This window comes from Leopardus geoffroyi, chromosome C1 (assembly GCF_018350155.1).
Source record: "Leopardus geoffroyi isolate Oge1 chromosome C1, O.geoffroyi_Oge1_pat1.0, whole genome shotgun sequence".
Taxonomy (NCBI): domain Eukaryota; kingdom Metazoa; phylum Chordata; class Mammalia; order Carnivora; family Felidae; genus Leopardus; species Leopardus geoffroyi.
Window position 1 is genome coordinate 46,107,502 of NC_059328.1, and position 18,023 is coordinate 46,125,524.

The following is an 18,023-nucleotide window of genomic DNA, read 5'->3' on the forward strand; positions in this document are numbered from 1 at the left end:
TTTAGTCCTTATCATGACCCTGGTTTTTCCAGCTGAGGAAACTGAGGCACGTGGGAGTTAAACACCGATCTGGGGAAATGCAGTTGGCAAGTGGAAGGACAGACATTCCAACCCAGGCAGTCCACACTCACCACACTCTGGTTTTTTACCATTTAAATTTTAGAGAAACACAGAATCTGAAATAAACACAGAATCTGGAAGCTTGAAGGTTTCTTCAGAGCGATTTTTTCCAAACCCAAGTCTGAAAGAAGTCAGCAGAAAGCTTAGCAGATACTTGGGCAAATTCTTGGCAGATATTTCTAGACATTTCTGTCTTTCAAGGCTCTAGTTTCAGTTTGCTCCTCTTGATAACCGGGGATGATGTGCCAAACTCTCCAACGAGGTCCATTTTTTAGTACACTGAGCAGTAGAAATCCGTACTTACATCACATTCCTTTTTGGAAAAAAGTTTTATTTATTTTGGAGAGAGAGGGAAAGTGGGGGGAGGAGCAGAGAGAGAGGGAGAGACAGAGAATTCCAAGCAGGCTCCAAGCCTTGATCCTGACATCATGACCTGAGCCGAAATCAAGAGTCAGACCCCCTGAGCCACCCAGGCTCCGTCACATTCCTGATGCTTACTTTCTGTCTCACATACTGCCTGTAGCTTTGCAGCGTTTCCAATCACGTCTGTCTTTCATTTCTCGGCAAACACTGCCTATACTTTGTGCCATAAGTAATGGTTTGTAGCCGAGTACTCTGATGTAAAAAAAAAGAGGATTTAAAAAATATCTGAAAATGGGAAATTGTGTACATCCAGCTCTTTCTAGGGTGATCTTTGAGCACTCTATGTTATTACGATGACAAAACCAGAGCACGTAGATTGATTGTCAGAATTAGGGTGATACCGCCGAAGCAACCTATTATTAATATTAAAATTATTATTGGTTCCATTAATCATTCCTGAGGATTTCCAGTGTAAGTGTAATTTATTTATGTATAATTTATATCCCGACTATTTTCAAAAGGGAGAGAAGGAGGAAGAAAGGAACTTAAATTTATTGAGAGTCTGTCGTGCCACAAGCTACAGAGTCCGCATATATTTTCTGCCATTCCTCACGACAATGTGGTGAGATCATGGGTGTTATCTGAGTTGATGAGTAAAGAAAACGAAGCTTAGGCGGGTGAAGGCAAATGCCCTGGCTATGTGGAGTACAGGTCTGCTTCTCCGTTTGGATCCACCCAGCCCTGTGGCTCTGTCCCCCACTCCATGCTGCCCCCAGAAGGCTGTGAGGGAGTGAGCAACACAGAGCCCAGTAAAACAGGATGTTTATGAGTTAAGAGGGTAGCCGTGCAGAGGACAGAAGGGATGGAAAGGTACGAAGGGATGGGTAAACGGTGCAGAAATGGGGGATGATAACTGCAAAGTACATAATGATCGGAAGGTACGTTATTTCAGGATAAAATGCCTAAAGTTAGCTTGGGAGGTACGTGGGCTCACGAAAGGGTCTGCTTCCTTTTCACCAGCGTGAGAGCCATAACCCAGCTGGTTGCTCTTTTTCCTTGAAGGAAGCTCACACCTCAATTCTGTGCTCATCTAAATACTCATCTTAAAAATATATCGTGATTTAGTAAGAACTTCCTTAAAGGAGGCTAAGCAAACATGACCAAGGCAAACTGCTTTCCTTTTATTATCCTTGTAACCAAGGATTTGAACCCCTCCTCTGTTGCCAGGTGCTGTGTTTGGAGCTGGGGATGTAGCGACCTTTTAGATCCTTGAAAGGAAACTGGCTTCCTCCACTAATGCCGTTACGTTATGTATGCATCACTCAGATGAATTATTAACATGTTTTCAGATATGCTTACTTTGTTGAGATAGAAGGAAGGCCACTCCCCTGTGGGAAGGACATGAGGCTTGCCTGGAAGTATGGAATCATTCCCAATATCAACTGCTTTCACGTCGCATCATTCAGAAAAGTGGGTCCTCAGATGGAAAACTCCGGCAGGGAACCCCCCCTCTCTCTCTGGGTCTTGTTTTCTTGCTCTGGACTTGAGGGCACAGAAATACTACATGACTGCAATGCTTGAGGGCTCAGAGTACTAGGAAAGAGGAGAGGTAGGTCTCCCCAAGAAGCCAACTGGCACATGAACTGTGAATCATAATTTGGGGAGCTGAGTTTCACAAGTGTTTGAAAGCTTTATTTAAGAATGAGAACTGCTTTCCTTGCAAGGACGTAGGGAGGCATAGCTTCTCTCCTGCACCCATGTACACATCCCGTTCTCTAACCGCTCCCTCTTAAACACCGTGCCTATGTTCTGTGGACTTAAGACATGTGTGGGCATTCTCGGATAGTAGAGATCAGAGGCCTCTGACCTGTGGCTGAAGGACAGGAGTGTGGCACACAGGTGGTCTCAGGGAAGACCGAGGCTGAGGACGCATAAACCCAGTTAAAAAAAAAATAAGCAAACTATCAACTCTCGCTTACTCTCTGTTTATTCCTCATGTATCGTTTCCCCAATCTTTGGTAAAATCTAGGATAGTTGGATATTTGACCTCAGCTCTAGCATAGTGGAAAAGGAAGCAGCGTGGTCCGCATTTGGGGTGGAATGTTACATAGAGGGATAGGGACAGCAGGGTCCTCTGAGGTCAGCCTGTCCATGGCACTGGTTCCTGAGAGACTCCACAGGGCTGATGAGCTAGACAAGAGCTGATGAGCAAGCCATGTGGCTGAGATAGAGCTACCTCTCCTCACCCGTTGGGGCTTATGGAGGCTACTTTATCAAGGCATGGGCAGAGGCAATGCTTTGTGTTCACCAAGTCCCAGTTCTTGGGTACATGAGCAGACTGTACTTTCCAACCTCCCTCGTGATTAGATTTGGCTGTGTGACCAGGTTCTGGCCAATGGGCTGTGGAAGAAGGAATGAATGCTACTCCCAGGCTCGACTGTCCACTTGCCCCCTTCTCCTTCGGCAGCAGTCTCAGAAGCCACATGATTAAGACAGCAGAATCACACAGCAGAGGGGGCCTGGCTCCGAGTCCGTACTTCTAAGAAAGCGATGGTCTGTCCAATAGTCATCAGATTGTATTGCTACGAATACATTTCTTGCTCTGTCAAGCTATTCACATCTCGGGGCTATTTGTTACTGCAGCGTGGCCTATTTTGCTCTAACTAATACAGTTTTCTTACAATGCACCTATGGGCTCTAGTAAACCATTAGCAGTGGGTTCATAGGAAAAGGAGAGGAAATAGGAAGGGATGGGCTTGGAGACAAGGAAACTAATCTTGAACTTCTTAGGGACTGACTTGAAGGCCAGATTGCTGTGCCTGAGTGCTGCTGGGCATAATAACAGGCATCCTTTATTTACTGAGTGCTTACTTTGTATCAGGCATGACAGTCATTACATATGTCAAATATATATGCCATTCAATCTTCTCAGTAATCTTAGGAGGCGTGCATCATCACTCCCATGTTATAGATGAAGAAACAGAGGCGTAAAGAGATGAAGGGTTTCTTCCTCAGACACACAGCCCGTACGAGGCAGAACACAGTTCAATCTCAGATCTGTCTGACTTGAGGCGTAGTCAAGTGCTGGTAACCACAGTGGTACAGGTGGCAGCCAGGCTGAAGGTCGTAGGGGCGCCATTTTAGGAGACGGATGGTGTCAGCTAGAGAAGGATTATCGGCAGCACCTGCAGCACGGATTTCAACACCCAAGGAAGGACCTACAATGCCTAGTCCAAGCATAAGGGCATCACACACACGGACTAGGATTGAAGGCCACACAGGGAAAGAAGAGGTTGGCCATTGGAGCCGGGCACACACAGCCAGGGCTGGTGGACAGGTGAGGCACAGTGGCACTGATAAAAACTTCACCCCAGGGGCGACCGGGTGGCTCAGTCGGTCACGTGTCCGATTTTTGGTTTGGGGTAAGGTTCGTGATCTCACAGTTTCGTGAGATCAAGCCCCAGGTTGGGCTTTGCTGGCAGCACAGAGCCTGGCTGGGATCCTCTCTCTCGCCCTCTCTCTGCCCCTCCCCCACTTGCATTGTCTCTGTCTTTCTCAAAAATAAATAAATTAACTAACTAACTAACTAACTAAATAGAACTTTCGCCCCAGAGAGCAGTGGAACCCAGACCAGGGTAGCAAGATCAACACTAGCCTGTTTCTGAGGGGGTGTCTGCCCCCCTACTATCCCTCCTACTTGCTTAGGAAGTGCTCAGGGTCTGAGCAGATCTGGGCCTCTAGACCTGCTCCGTGTATGGCTGGGAGAGGAGTTAGAGAGGATCTTTGCCCTGGAGATACTCGCTAAGCCACACCATTAGCATCCTATTAGAAATATGGAGAAAGAGCTGTGTAAATGCTGTGTATGTGATTTTTGGCCAATCCTGCTTCAGCCATTTACCAGCTGTAGTTCTGACCCAGTGACTTGTGTCTTTGACCCTCGGCTTTCTGCTCTGTAAAATGGGGCTAACAAACTCAATCCCTCAGCTGGTTCTGAGTAGGAAACGGTAGAAAGTGTATGAAGAATCACACAGAGTAGTCAACACCTAACCAGCGCTCAGTAAAGGCTGGATCTCTCCCCTCTTTCTTGCCCACAGAGGAGGAGGTTATGTCTGCCCACAGGGTGAAGAGACGCCTCACCACGGGAACAAGGCTTGTCCTCAGGCCTAAAGTCCTCAGGGATTGGGTAGTCCAGAGGGAGAGAACATCTTGTGCAAAGACCTGCCTTCAACAATAAAGCCCAAGTGGGCCCTTCAGGGAGATAAAATTTTTAAAAACCATAATCTCTGTTTGCAGGAGTCTGTTCCCGATCCTTCGTCATCGTGAAAGCTGCCGTAGGGACTGTGCATCCTTTTCTGCTTTTAATGCCTATTTTCCCCTGCTCACTGCCTCCGTTACCAGACTGGCCGGCAGCTCAGCCTCCAAGCGGCCACGAGCTGAGGCGACAGCTTGCAGGGAGGCAGGATGTAGCATGGTCTCTGTGTGCCACATCTCAGTCAGCTCTGAATGTGGGTGTTGGACTGGACAGGCCATTTGGCCCTTGTTCAGGCTGCCAGATAAGAGACTTTTGTATTGAATGAAGGGCTTCCTGTGCAGGGAGGCGGTGTGCTCCAAAGGGATCTTATTTCCCACTGCCCCCCCCCCCGCCGCAAGCAGACAATGCTGTTCCAAGCCACGCGGAACTGAGCGTGGAGGTCAGTGTCTTCACTCGAAGCTACTTCCCACTGTGGCATTTAACCACCTACATAAACAACATGAACTGAGTGAGCTCATGAATGCTCCCGGCCACCTAGAAGGGCGGGCAGGGCACATCATAAACCCCTATTTTGCAGATAAGAGAACAGCAGCTCGGAGAGGGACTGGAGAGAACTGCATCGAGGCTGGATTCTGGGGTTGCTGCCCGTGGAGGGGGTGGAGGGAAGTGGAAAATGCGAAGACCAGTGTTACAAACAAGAACCTGGGATGGATCTAGTCGCCAGCTTGCCACGACCCATAGTTTCTCTTGGCTTCCACCTACATCCTGTCCACGTCCACATCTACTTCCCTAGCCCTTCATTCATTCCGCAAATAGTTACCTAATCTCTACCATGGGCTGGGTTAGGCCAAGACATAGCTAACTCTACTCCAGTCAGGGAGTCAGGCATTAAACAGGTGCATCACTATATGATGACTCATACCTGTAAGTGCTATGAAGGAAAATAAGGGGGAGTAAGATAACAAGGGGGCCTGCTTTGCAGAAGGTGGTCAAGGAGTCGAGGTCATTCCTGGATTTCAGACCAATTCACTCATTCGCTCGGCCAACGAATATTTACTGAGTCCCTACCCAGGGCTTCAAGCTGGGGATTGTTCTCAGTGGTGAGGACTCGGAGGGTGTTTGCGTATACACCACCAGCTGGACTGCTCACCAGGGTGCTCCACAGAGACTTCAAACTTAACCAAAGCCATAACCGAACCAATGACTTGATCCCCTAAACCCACTCAAGGGTCATCAAGCTCATCCACTTTCCCAAACAGAAACCTTGGATATTCCTGACTCCCATCGATCCTTCGCCTCCGAAATGCAGTTGGTTGTGCTTTCAGTCAATGACCCTCAGGGAATATTTGCTCTGTGCCCGTTCTCGTTAGGCACTTGATATTCTCTGGCACGGAAGAGGTACAGCCCTCGCCATCAAGGGGGCTTATAGTCTAGTTTCACCTCAGGAAAGGACTAGACTATTCAGAACCCTCTCTCTGATCAGTTGGCTTCTCTCCATCACCTCTATGGGGGGTTGTAAGTTTAGGATTGTGGTGCCCTTGCCTCCAATCTCTCACCTCACACCAAATCAGCTTTCTCAGTGTTACCTGAGTGATCTTCCCCAAGACGAATCTGACCCATGTCCTCCACCATTAAATACCTCACTTTTCCAGCTCACCAGGCTGGAAAGTGGGCAAGTTGGGATTAGCCTCCCTCAGAACATAATTCTTATGTGGGCCACACGCAGAGCATTGTGGGCTTTGGCTCAGCCCATCAACCTGCCTTTGTCCGTCTGTCTGTGTTAGTCTCTCCCCCAAAGACAGTAGGGCTTTGGCGACAGGAATTGGCTCTTACTTATCCCAATCCTCTGTATCCAACTCAGTGTAAAGCCCACAATAAATAGGTCCTCACTACACATGTTACTCTCAGGTGAGATTTCATTAAGTTGTGTTATTTTCCTTTTCTCGTTTTAGTGCTAGACATCTCAACAGCTGGTCAACCTCATTCATGGCCAAGCCCAAGTGGGGTCAAGGTGATTTGAGAGAGACATGGGCCAGGAGTCGGCAGAAAGGTGGGCTGTACCACCCTCTTCACTGTAGCAGAAACTTTAACCCCCAGCCATTCCCAGATCCCTTCCAAATGCCTGGTTTGTTTTCACTTGGCTTCCACGTTGTGGAAATAAAGTAATGCTCTGGGCAGCACTGAGGCCAGCAGCCAGCCATGGACTAGCCTCAGGCACAAGGGAGCACTTTTAGCAGCCGGCCCAATACCCAAATCTTCCACTTTGGCCACAAATGTGCATCTTCCTTTTATTTGCAAATTGCACTGGGCTCTGGGAGCAACTGTAAATTGGCCTGGCTCTGGCTTGAGTCATATATCAGACCTGAAGAGTGGAAAGATAATGAATCCTTCACCATTGTCCTATCGGTTGCAGCCAACAGCCTTGGTTTATGGATTCTGCAACTGTTCTAATCTTGATGATCTTACTCTGTACCCAATATCTTCACCATCTGTCAGCAATGTAGATGCCATGCAGGACCTGAGTATGGGTAAACGTGGACAAGGGGTTTGGGATTGGGAAAGCCAGCTAGGAAAAGTGGCTAGAGCTTGAAAAAAGATAGTTTTGGCCATGGAAGGAAAACGAGATTGACAGGAAGAGCCAAGAAAATAGCTTACAAGTGGACATACAAAAACTGTGTAGAACAAAAAAAAACATGGTTGTCTACTCATTCACGGACGTCATTCATTTTTTTTTAAAGTTTTTTTTTTTTTTTTTTTTTTTTTTTTTTGGGACAGAGAGAGACAGAGCATGAACGGGGGAGGGGCAGAGAGAGAGGGAGACACAGAATCGGAAACAGGCTCCAGGCTCTGAGCCATCAGCCCAGAGCCCGACGCGGGGCTCGAACTCACCGACCGCGAGATCGTGACCTGGCTGAAGTCGGACGCTTAACCGACTGCGCCACCCAGGCGCCCCTCGGACGTCATTCATTAAACCGACCATTTTCCACTGCTAGATGGGGAGAGGAGCTGATGCATCAGTCAGGGTCCAGTTAGGACCACCGATGTCTCTCTAAACATTTGAGGGGCACCTGGGTGGCTCAGTCGGTTAAGCGCCCGACTTCAGCTCAGGTCATGATCTCACAGTCCGTGAGGTCGAGCCCCGTGTCAGGCTCTATGCTGGCAGCTCGGAGCCTGGAGCCTGCTTCGGATTCTGTGTCTCCCTGTCTCTCTGCCCGCCCCCCGCCCCCGCTCATGCTCTGTCTCTCGCTGTCTCAAAAATAAATAAAAACATCAAAAAAAAGTTTTAAACATTTGAAACAGAGGGGATTTAGTACAGAGGCGTGGTGATAGCAGGGATGGAGAGTATGAGACGGAAGTTGGATTGTGAAGAAATGCAGAGATTAGCAGCAACTGAAAGCCACTAGGGACAAAGCAGAGGTGGTGTTAGCCCTCAGAGCCCACAGGCTGGGATCACCCAGAGGAGACGGGAACCAGTGGGGGAGATCAACGGCCACTGGCATATACAGCTCCCGAGGCTTCCAAAGAGGGGACAAGATATTCAGGCTTCTCCCTTCCTCCTGTCCTTCAGCCTCCTGTCAATTCCTCCCGTTGGCCAAACCCAGGCACAACCAGCTGACAGAGGAGTCTAAGGCTCGAGGCGTGCAGGGGTCAGACGCTCTGCCACACAGAAGAGAGCCGGCCTGGGGTAAACAACAGATCTGTGGGCAATCTGTCCTCCGCCAAGCACATAATAAATGAAAATGGTACAAGAGAAAAAGTAAGTTCTGTAACAGATCATTTTTTTTAAGCTACAAGATAAAAAAAGAAAGCAACAAAGTCCTCTTTTTTTTTTTTTTTTTTTTTTTTTGTGGTGGGAAAAGATTAGAAAAAATTTGGGAGATGACAGAGAAGCTGGGTCTTGAGGGAGGTGCGAGAGTCTGACACGAAAGCAGGGAGAAGGGCATGTCAGGGGACACAAACAATGGCCTGAGCAGAACCACAGCTTCTGGGGAGAGCCCGGCAGCCCCAGCGAGCGGAGAGAGCTCTGGCCTGGCAGGAGTGCGGGGTGCGTGTGCAGGAGAGCAGCCAAAGAGAGGCAATGGGAGAATGGAGGGGGCAGCTCAAGGCCAGAATGACATGCTGAGGAGTTCAGATTTAGCCTGTAGTCTGGGAAAATGCTGCCATTGGGTGACTGAAAGGGTGGTGAAGAGATCATCCTCCTTGTGAAGGAAAAGGAGACTAGCCTGTGACCTTCTCTTCCCTGGAGCACATGTAAATCTCATGTGCCCTCCTCAGTATTCACTCTTTAATGCCCATTCAGACCATTTTGGAATGCTCCAGTGGCAATGATCTTCCGATCCCGAGCTCTGCTATTTGAAAAGACAAATCTTTGCTTCGGCAGATAGATTCATTTTGTTGAAAACGTTACAAGGGGTTGGGAATCAAATCAGATATGTAGGATGGTCGATCAAGCTGCTGTGCTTTTTTGGTTAAAATTGAGGTGTAATCAATACAATTTGAACTATGGCTACATCACCGAAACATGAACAGCACCTCTTTACGCGCGACTGCTGAGAGAAACAGCACACATTCAGGTAGCTGCGTAGTTGAAAAGTCAGTTTCATTATTTTATGATTATGTATCATATGATTTACTTTAATATGAAGAGTCCGTGAAAAGAACAATTCCTCCCAATTCTATAGCATCTTAGGCTTTCTAAAACACTTGCACACAATGAAAGGATGATACAGAGAAACAAAGAAGGGGAAAGAAAGCAGAAGAGGAAGAAAGTAAATTATTCTTAAGAGACTTTTTTTTTTTTTTTACACTGCACTGTCAAGAAAGACAGGAAGTCAATATCCGAGTATATTTCAAGAAGTCAATATCTGAGGATATTTTAGGGAACTCATTGTCAGAGGTTAGGAAATTGAAAACCATAATATCCAGTTAACTTACAGATTTCTGAAAGGTTGGATCACTCAAGGTGATCACAAAATAACACTTAGCACTTACCAGTACAACTTGTTTTTTGCTTCTAGGGTAATAAACATACCAACTGTAGCACACACGTTTGGTAAGCCTGTCTAGCATTCATTTTCCCCTTCTCTTTCTTTCCTCTGCTTAAAAAACAATCCTTTTAAAATACAGGTGGTCTTTTTGGGGCGCCTGGGTGGCTCAGTCGGTTAAGCGACAGACTTCAGCTCAGGTCACCATCTCCCAGTTCGTGAGTTCGAGACCCCTGTTGGGCTCTGTGCGGACAGCTCAGAGCCTGGAGCCTGTGTCTCCCTCTCTCCCTCTGCCCCTCCCCCACTCATGCTCTGTCTCCCTCTCTCAAAAATAAATAAACATTAAAAAAAAAAAAGAGAGAAGAAAAAAAATACACGTGCTCTCATTCTTTTCCCACCAGCTTACGTGCTTTAAGGAAGGCTGATCCCACCCCTAGCTCTAGAGCGCTAGGTATGGGTCCTGACTGGCAGGTCATCCGCACATGTTTGCCACCTCAACCAAGTGATTGGTTCCAGGGTGAGCATGTGATCCAAGCCAGCCCAATCAGAGGAATCAGAAGATTCTTTCTTAGAATAGTGGCATGAATCTCTTCTTGCTGCCAAACCCAAAGTAAGCTAGGAACGTGTAGTAGGAGGGGCTGTTGACAGCCATCTTTGACCATTAGAAGAGTCAGGTTTAGATTGAAGCTTGCCAGGTAGAAGGAAGAATGGAGCCACAGAAAGGACCTGGGTCCTCTAACTGGATGGCTTAAACCAACGCAAAGGCTTAATCTGCACTTGAAGTTTCCGGCTCTGGGAGCCAATGTAATCTCCATTTGGCTTGCCAGTTGGAGTTGGGTCTTCTTTTTCTTGCACTGAGAACCTGTGGAATATCAACAAAAATATTCTTCTGGAATGAAAATATTGCTTGTGGGAGACACGACTGCCTTTATCCAGCATTTATTGACCCCCGAGGCTGCCAAATGTTTTCCACGTACATTGTGGCATTGAAGCTCGCACACCATCCCTATTTTGAGTTGAGGAAACTGTGACTAACACTTGCTTGAATAGTCAGGGTAATTAATGCTGGTTGCTGTAACAAATAACCCTCAAATCTCAGTGGCTTAGCATGTATAAGTTTATTTCCTGCTCACATCACAGTTTGAAGAGAAGCAGGTGGCTCTCTTGGGCAAGTGTCCTTTAAGTGATGATGCATGGGTTTGGCTCGCTTCCCCGGTGTGCCTCTGGCGTCCTGGATTGCTTTGCTTCCAATGGTGCGGATACAGAAACAGAGAGTGTGTGAAAAACTACTAGAGATGCTTCTGGGGCAAGGCCCGGAAGCGCTGCATGACTTCTGCCCACATCCCATTGGCCCACGTCCCATCCCACAGAACTCGGTCACATGGCTTCCCGCTGCAAGGGCGGCTGGGAAATACAGTCTTCCTTGGTGCCCAGGGGAAGAGGGAGAGTGTCTGTCTGTCACCCTTGTGGAGGGCCGTGTGAGGATGCTGCCTACACAGCGTGTAAGCGGAGCCAGGATTCTAAGCTAAGCATTGCATTCCTATGGTCTTCTATTTCTCCTGCTCCCCACCCCCTTTCTCCCCTCCCCCTCCCCCCTCCCCACATTCATGTTTCTTTAATACCCTTGGTAAGTAGCTACCGTGCTTATGTAAAGATCAATTTGTATTTTTTGCCCAGTATCTTCTTAAGGAGGGGAGAAACCTCCATCCTCCCTGACATTTGGTAGAACCACAGAAGCTCTTACAAACTCACAGACGTGTTCACGGCATGATAATGTATATGAGGGATTGATCATTCACTTATCCTCAAAGCAGATGGACTTTATAAGGAGAAGCGCTCTGTAATTCAGACATGACTGTGAAGAATAAATCAAATTTCTCTGTGTACTTAGGGGAGAAAGAATTATTCCAATGCCGCGTCTGTGGCTTCAGGTCCGTTTACTGAGCCCGCAATCCTGCGCCATGACCACCAGGGGGAGCGCTAGGCCTATCGCCGCGCAAGCAGCTATTTTTAGAGGCTGCTTCTAGCCTCAAGGAAGGAGCCAAAGAAATAAAAGACCATGATATATATATTTTTTTCAAACCGGACCAACTTATAAATTATTTGTGAGTCCAATAAAAGGCAATTATCAACATTTCCTACTATTTCAAGAGTAATATATTCTACGTTAGAAAAAGATTCAATTTATTCCATGGCTATGATTCAGACAATGGAAACTGGAAGCAACCACAACCAAAAAAAAAAAAAAAAAGATTGTAATCCTGTGTAAATCTCTGTCTTTAAAACCCAAATCAGAGGATGTGAATTCTGGCTCTGGTGGGCATGAGATACTTGCCCCGAGGCCGTGGAATGTGATGGGCTCAGGCGAGGTGTCTGGAGAAGGGGGCTTGTGTGCCTGTGCGTGCCTTTCCCCAGCCCGAGGGCGGTCAGTCAGAATGATCTGGCCCAAACAACTGAATAATGAACATTATAAAATTATTTTAGGAAGGATAGTTTTGTTATTTTCAGCTCTACAGACATACAGTATAATGGGGCTCAGAAGATCCTGGCTTCCATCGCCGGGGTTGCTGTGTTTTTAAAAAGAGCCCTTCAGCCCTCCCCAACCGGTCCACCAAGCGGCACTTTCTTTGCCAAGCAGCAGCATGGTATCATGGGACAAGCGTGGCGCCTGGTTCCAGAGAGTCAGAGCCCGAATCTTGCCTCTGTGAAGCATTAAATGTGAGAGTGTGGGCCGATTAACCTCTCTGCTATTCGGTGTCTACGATCCTCATCTCACAGAATGAACATCAAGATGAAATGAAATGGTATACACGAGTACGTAGCAGATCACGGCTAGCCAATAAACGCTAGCCTCGTTCTTTGGTTAAGTTCTCCTTTTGCCGAAGATGGCAACACACATATATTTGAACTGAGCCTGGGTCTACATGTTCAGAAATTCTGAATCCACGAGGCTGGATTCAGGAGGAGGTACTCTGCACCCACGGCAGGAATGAGGAGTGGGTGATGGCGAGCCTACATGGGTGTGGGAGTTCTCTCACTGCATCCCTTAGCCCTGAAACAGGCAGGCTGTTTGTGGAGGTGCGTGGTCTCCAGAGAACCTGGGCACCTCACCGGGCTAAGTGTTTTCTCAAGGACAGGGGACAACGCCGGGGGCAGCGGGAAGGAGAACCCGCAAACCCCGAGCTCTCCATCAGCAGCAATGACCACTTACACACCCTTCCCCTGAGGGTGTGAAAAGCCGACCAACGGAAGCTGATCAAGTGGAGGGCCTCGGCCGGTACCTGGGGAACTGGAAGCGCAAGGGCTTGCAAGGAGGATGGACTGCGGGCCTCTTGCCTCCAGGACTGCCACTGAGCCACATGGGGAGCTCAGCGTCAGCCCTCCATCTATGAAGTTGGACCTGAACGGTCTCCTCTCGCCACTGCTGGTCTGATCCCTGTCAGCGACCAGGCTCAAGCCCAGAACCTTGTGCTCATAACTGCTGCCTTTTCTCAATCCCCGGCCTGCACACACCATGCCCCGCCTCTCGCAGCCTCTCTCTGCGCCCTGGGAACCGCCCCCCCCCCCCCCACCTCCGCACACACCTCACCGCCTGGAAGGCAGCTATCCTAACCCCTCCACCACCAATGCAGGCTGTACCAGGGGACTTCCTTGCTGCCTGGCTCAGGTTGCAAAGCACCAGCAGGAAGTCCCAAGGGGAGATGAAAAAGGGATCGGGGAACTTCTCCCCTGACCCTCTCCCTGCTTTGGAGTGATGGGTCCGGCAGCACCTGTATCCTTCCATCGCTGGGTTCCCGTCACCCTCGTGGCCCAATACCCACCGGGCTCTAGTCTTCATCTTGCCTTCCCTTTTCCTCCAACCACCTGGATGATAATGAGCTCTTGCTCATTTCTGGACCTCTCACCATCCCTGGTCAGTCCCTTCAACCTCGCCCATAGCTCCATGAGAGGTCCTGTGCTCAACTCTCTCCTTTTTATCCACCTGAGGGGGATTCTGTTTCCCAAGGGGCCCTGACTGATCCCTGTGTGAAAATTTATGTATACGTTATCTTCTTTAGAGAGGAGCTTATCACGATATATCAAATGTGAAATCACCAAAGGTAAAAGTGGAATTAAAAAACGAGAACAGGTGGCTCAGTCGGTTGAGCGTCCGACTTCGGCTCCGGTCATGATCTCGCGGTTTGCAAGTTCGAGCCCCGCACCGGGCTCTGTGCTGACAGCTCAGAGCCTGGAGCCTGCTTCCGATTCTGTGTCTCCTCCTCTCTCTGCCCCTCCCATGCTCATGTTCTATCTCTCTCTGTCTCTCAATAATAAATAAACGTTAAGAAAAACAAAAACAAAAACGGGAACAAAAATATATGCAGTGGCATCAAAGATAAAACTAAGAAAACTCCACAGCATCACAACCTCCGCACCTGATGACTGACAGGCCACACACGTAAGCCCCTTGTTTTCCAAATGCCTGCAGACGCAGTAGGGCATCCGTGAAGGTCAGAGTTTATAAAATACAAATAAGCCCATCCCCCCTCCCACAACCACAAATGTGTGCAGATGAAGTCTTGGTGAGAGTCACTTAGTTGCGGTGAAAGGAGACTTATGCAAACAGCACTGGAAAGAAGGAGGAGGGCAGGGTGTCACCATAAGGATGGCCTTGGCAGTGAGCAAGAAGGAGCTATCCCAGGAGTCCAAGAACAGGAACCAGAGCGTGGCCGGGCCTCCCAGTCAAGGCAGCTGGGTCCAGGGCACAAGGGCTTGCTGAATTTCCCTCCCAGCATCAGGAACCGGCACAGCTGAGCTCTACACAAGCACTGCCTTCTTTCTGCCTCTCTTGCCACCAACAACTGGTTTCCTCACATGACCTTGATCTTCCTCCTTGCTTGGGTTTTCATGTGGTCACCCTAAGAAGCAACTTCTGCTTGCTTGGGTTTTCATACGGTCATTATTTCTGTCTGCACATCACATTAATTTATTCAGGCTCTCTAGTCTATTTTAAAGCCTTTCTTTGGGCACCCAACCAGCTTCAGTTTCTGCTACAAATAACCGGATTTTCCTTCCATCTCTTTTTTAAGGCTTATTTATTTTGAGACAGAGAGAGAGCGCTTGCAGGGGAGGGGCAGACAGAAAGGGAGAGAGAGAGAATCCAAAGCAGGTTCTATGCTGTCAGCAGAGAGCTCAACGTGGGGCTTGAACTCACCCATGAACTGTGAGATCATGACCTGAGCCGAAATCAAGAGTTGAATGCTTAACCGACGGAGCCACCCAGGTGCCCCTCCTACATCTTTTAATTCAAGTTCCCTGAGTGGAAATCTGACCGTCCAGTTCACCCTTCTCTGGACAGAGGTATTCATGGTGGACCACATTATAGCTGGCCTTGGATCAGGTGCACACCTAGCACGATCTGGGCCTACCAGGGAGTCACAGACTAGCTCAGGGGCTGTGGTGTGTGTGGGCAGGGCAATTGCCTTTAGAAGAGGACAGTGAACAAGGAAAATCCTGTAAATCGTGTTTGCTCTTCATAAAGACCTTGTGGATGATTTGTGAACATCTGTGTATTTCGGTCCCTTGAGGTCCCTGGGAGTCTCTATCATGGCTTGATCCTCTGTCAGGAATTCTGCTGACCTACTATAGCCTCCATGCAGGACCCAGACAGCGGAGGGAACATAGCCTGGGACAAAACAGTGCGCATTTGAGTTTGGTGAGGTCGTTGGTCTCCAAGCACACCAGAAAGTGAGTTGGAGGCTGCAAAATAATGCACGCCATCTGCTGGTGAGGACAGGGCAGGATTCCGGCCTGCTCTGAACTGACGCAGCACATGGCAAAAGTGAGCTTTGGATGGAGGTCCTTCAGGTGAGCATGGCTGGGGAAGGCTTAACCAGTCTGGACAGCATCTTCCTCTAGAGTGTGGAAAGACATCTGAGCACCTTCCCCAAAGAGTTGAACAATGGTCAGTGATGGCAGGACTGAAATTCTGACTCTGCTTTTTCCAAGAGAAGACATCCAGATGGCCAACAGACACATGAAAAGATGCTCAACCACACTCATCATTAGGGAAATGCAAATCAAGGCCACAATGAAATACCACCTCACACCCGTTCAACAACACAAGAAACAAGTGTGGGCGAGGATGTGGAGGAAAAGGAACCTTTGTGCACTGCTGGTGGGAAGGCAAACCGGAGCGGCCAGTGTGGAAAACAGTACAGAGGTTCCTCAATCAATCAAAAACAGAGTTACCATAGGAGCCAGAAGTTGTGCTTCTAGGTGTCTATCCAAAGAACATGAAAACATTAACTCAAAAAGCCATATGCACCCCTCTGTTCACTGCACCATTGTTTACATTAGCCAAGGTAAGGAAGCAGTCCAAGTGTCCATTGATAGATGAATGGATAAGGAAGATGAGGGGTACACACACACACACACACACACACACACACACACACACACAGGAATATTACTCAACCATAAAAAAGAATGAAAGCTTGATATTTGAAACAATGTGGACATAGATGGTATTCGGCTTAGTGACGTAAGTCAGAGAGAGAAAGACAATTTATATGATTTCACTTGTATCTGGCATCTAAAAATAAAACAAACCCCCAACCCCCAGAAACAGACTCCTAGATACAGAAAACAGATTGGCGGTTGCTGGAGGGCAGGGCGATGGGAGGATGAGTAAAAGAGGTGAACGAGATTAAGAGGTCTGAGCTTCCAGTTATGAACTAAATAAGTCACGGGGATATACTGTACATCATGGAAAATACAGTCAATAACACTGTAACAACTTTGTAAGGTGACAGATGGTAACTAGACTTCTTGTGGTGGTCATTTCACAAGCTATATAAATATCGAATCGCTATGTTGTATACCTGGAACTAATACAATATTGTAGGTAAGTTATTCTTCAGTAAAAAAATTCTAACTCTGCCACATATTAGCTGCATGGCCTTAGACAGCTTACTTGACTATTGAACCTGTTTCTGCATATATGAAATACAGACAATAAGATCTGCCTTTTGGAGCCAAAGCAACAAATACACAATATAGCGGTTATTAAGTCCTTGGAGACTAAGCTCTCAAAAACAGATAGTAATTTTTATGATTATGATTACTGGTGGGGCTGCTGACCTGTTTTCTAACATTTGCGATGGGACTCGAGCCACTGGGAGGAAAGTAATCTTTCAAACCAACATGGGGAATTGTCGTCTGTGACAACACAGCCACAGCATCTCAGGATAGACAGGGCTGTTGGCTGTGGGCTGAATGATCTATTGCAAGGCCTAGATTTGAAAACAAACTTTTTTTAAAAAGGCAGTGGTACAAGAAAAGATAACAGTTCTCCCCAGGGGCCCACAGGCTAGAAAGCATTTTCCAGCGTGGAGATGTAGGGGTGGCTCCGTTACAGCATTACCCTGCCTCTGAAATCCAGGAGGTTGTGAGGCAAAGCGCAGGTGACCTTGACCTCATATTGCAGAGGCCATCTCTCAAGATGGCCCTCCCCCACCCTGCCCCTTATCTGAGATCCTTTTTCAAGCGAGAATGTGAGTAAGTGATGAGTCTCTGAATTCCACCTGCGCTGTCTGGGGGAAGGCTTCCTGGGGTGGGAGGCTTAAGATCTCTCTCCTCTCCCTCCCTAAGGAAGAGACTGCTCCCCTTCAGTCCAGGGGAGAAGGGAGGGAGCCCCTGCGCGCTCTTGTTGCCAGGCGCAGGCTGAATTATCTTGCAACAGCAATTGGTGTCTACCTTGGTTGAAGTCAGTGAGGTTGTAAAATCACTTCCCCGAGGCACTCCAGCACCCAATTTGGAGATGAGCGGGGATTTACATGATTCAACAGAATGTTTGTTTCCAGTTTCGGGGCTCAGTCAGTCGTGAAGGAGGAATTTGTGAGCAAAGCTTACCGGCCGTGGCTTGAGCTTCATTCTTGTCCGCAGGGGATGCCCGAGTGGAGGCACAAGGGCTGAATCTTTGAGGAGGTTAAAATAAATGAGGCTCAGGGGTGGGATGCATCTGTTTCATCGTGACCCCAGGGAGCTCTCTCTTTAGGGTCAGGGAGGAATAAGCAAAGAAAATTCTTCTCTCTAAGTCCTCAAAGTTAGGGACACTCAATGTATCGAGTATTGATTTTGGGCCGGGTACTGTTATTGACCAATATGTACTCATTTGATCCTTAAAACAACTCGGTGAGGCTGATATTTTTGTCCTTCTCTTATGGATGAGGAAACTGAGGATCACGGAAGTTAGGTGATGACCCTGAGGTCACACAGGCAGAAAGTTGCTCAGCTGATCCCCCACCCCAGGAGGCGCTCCT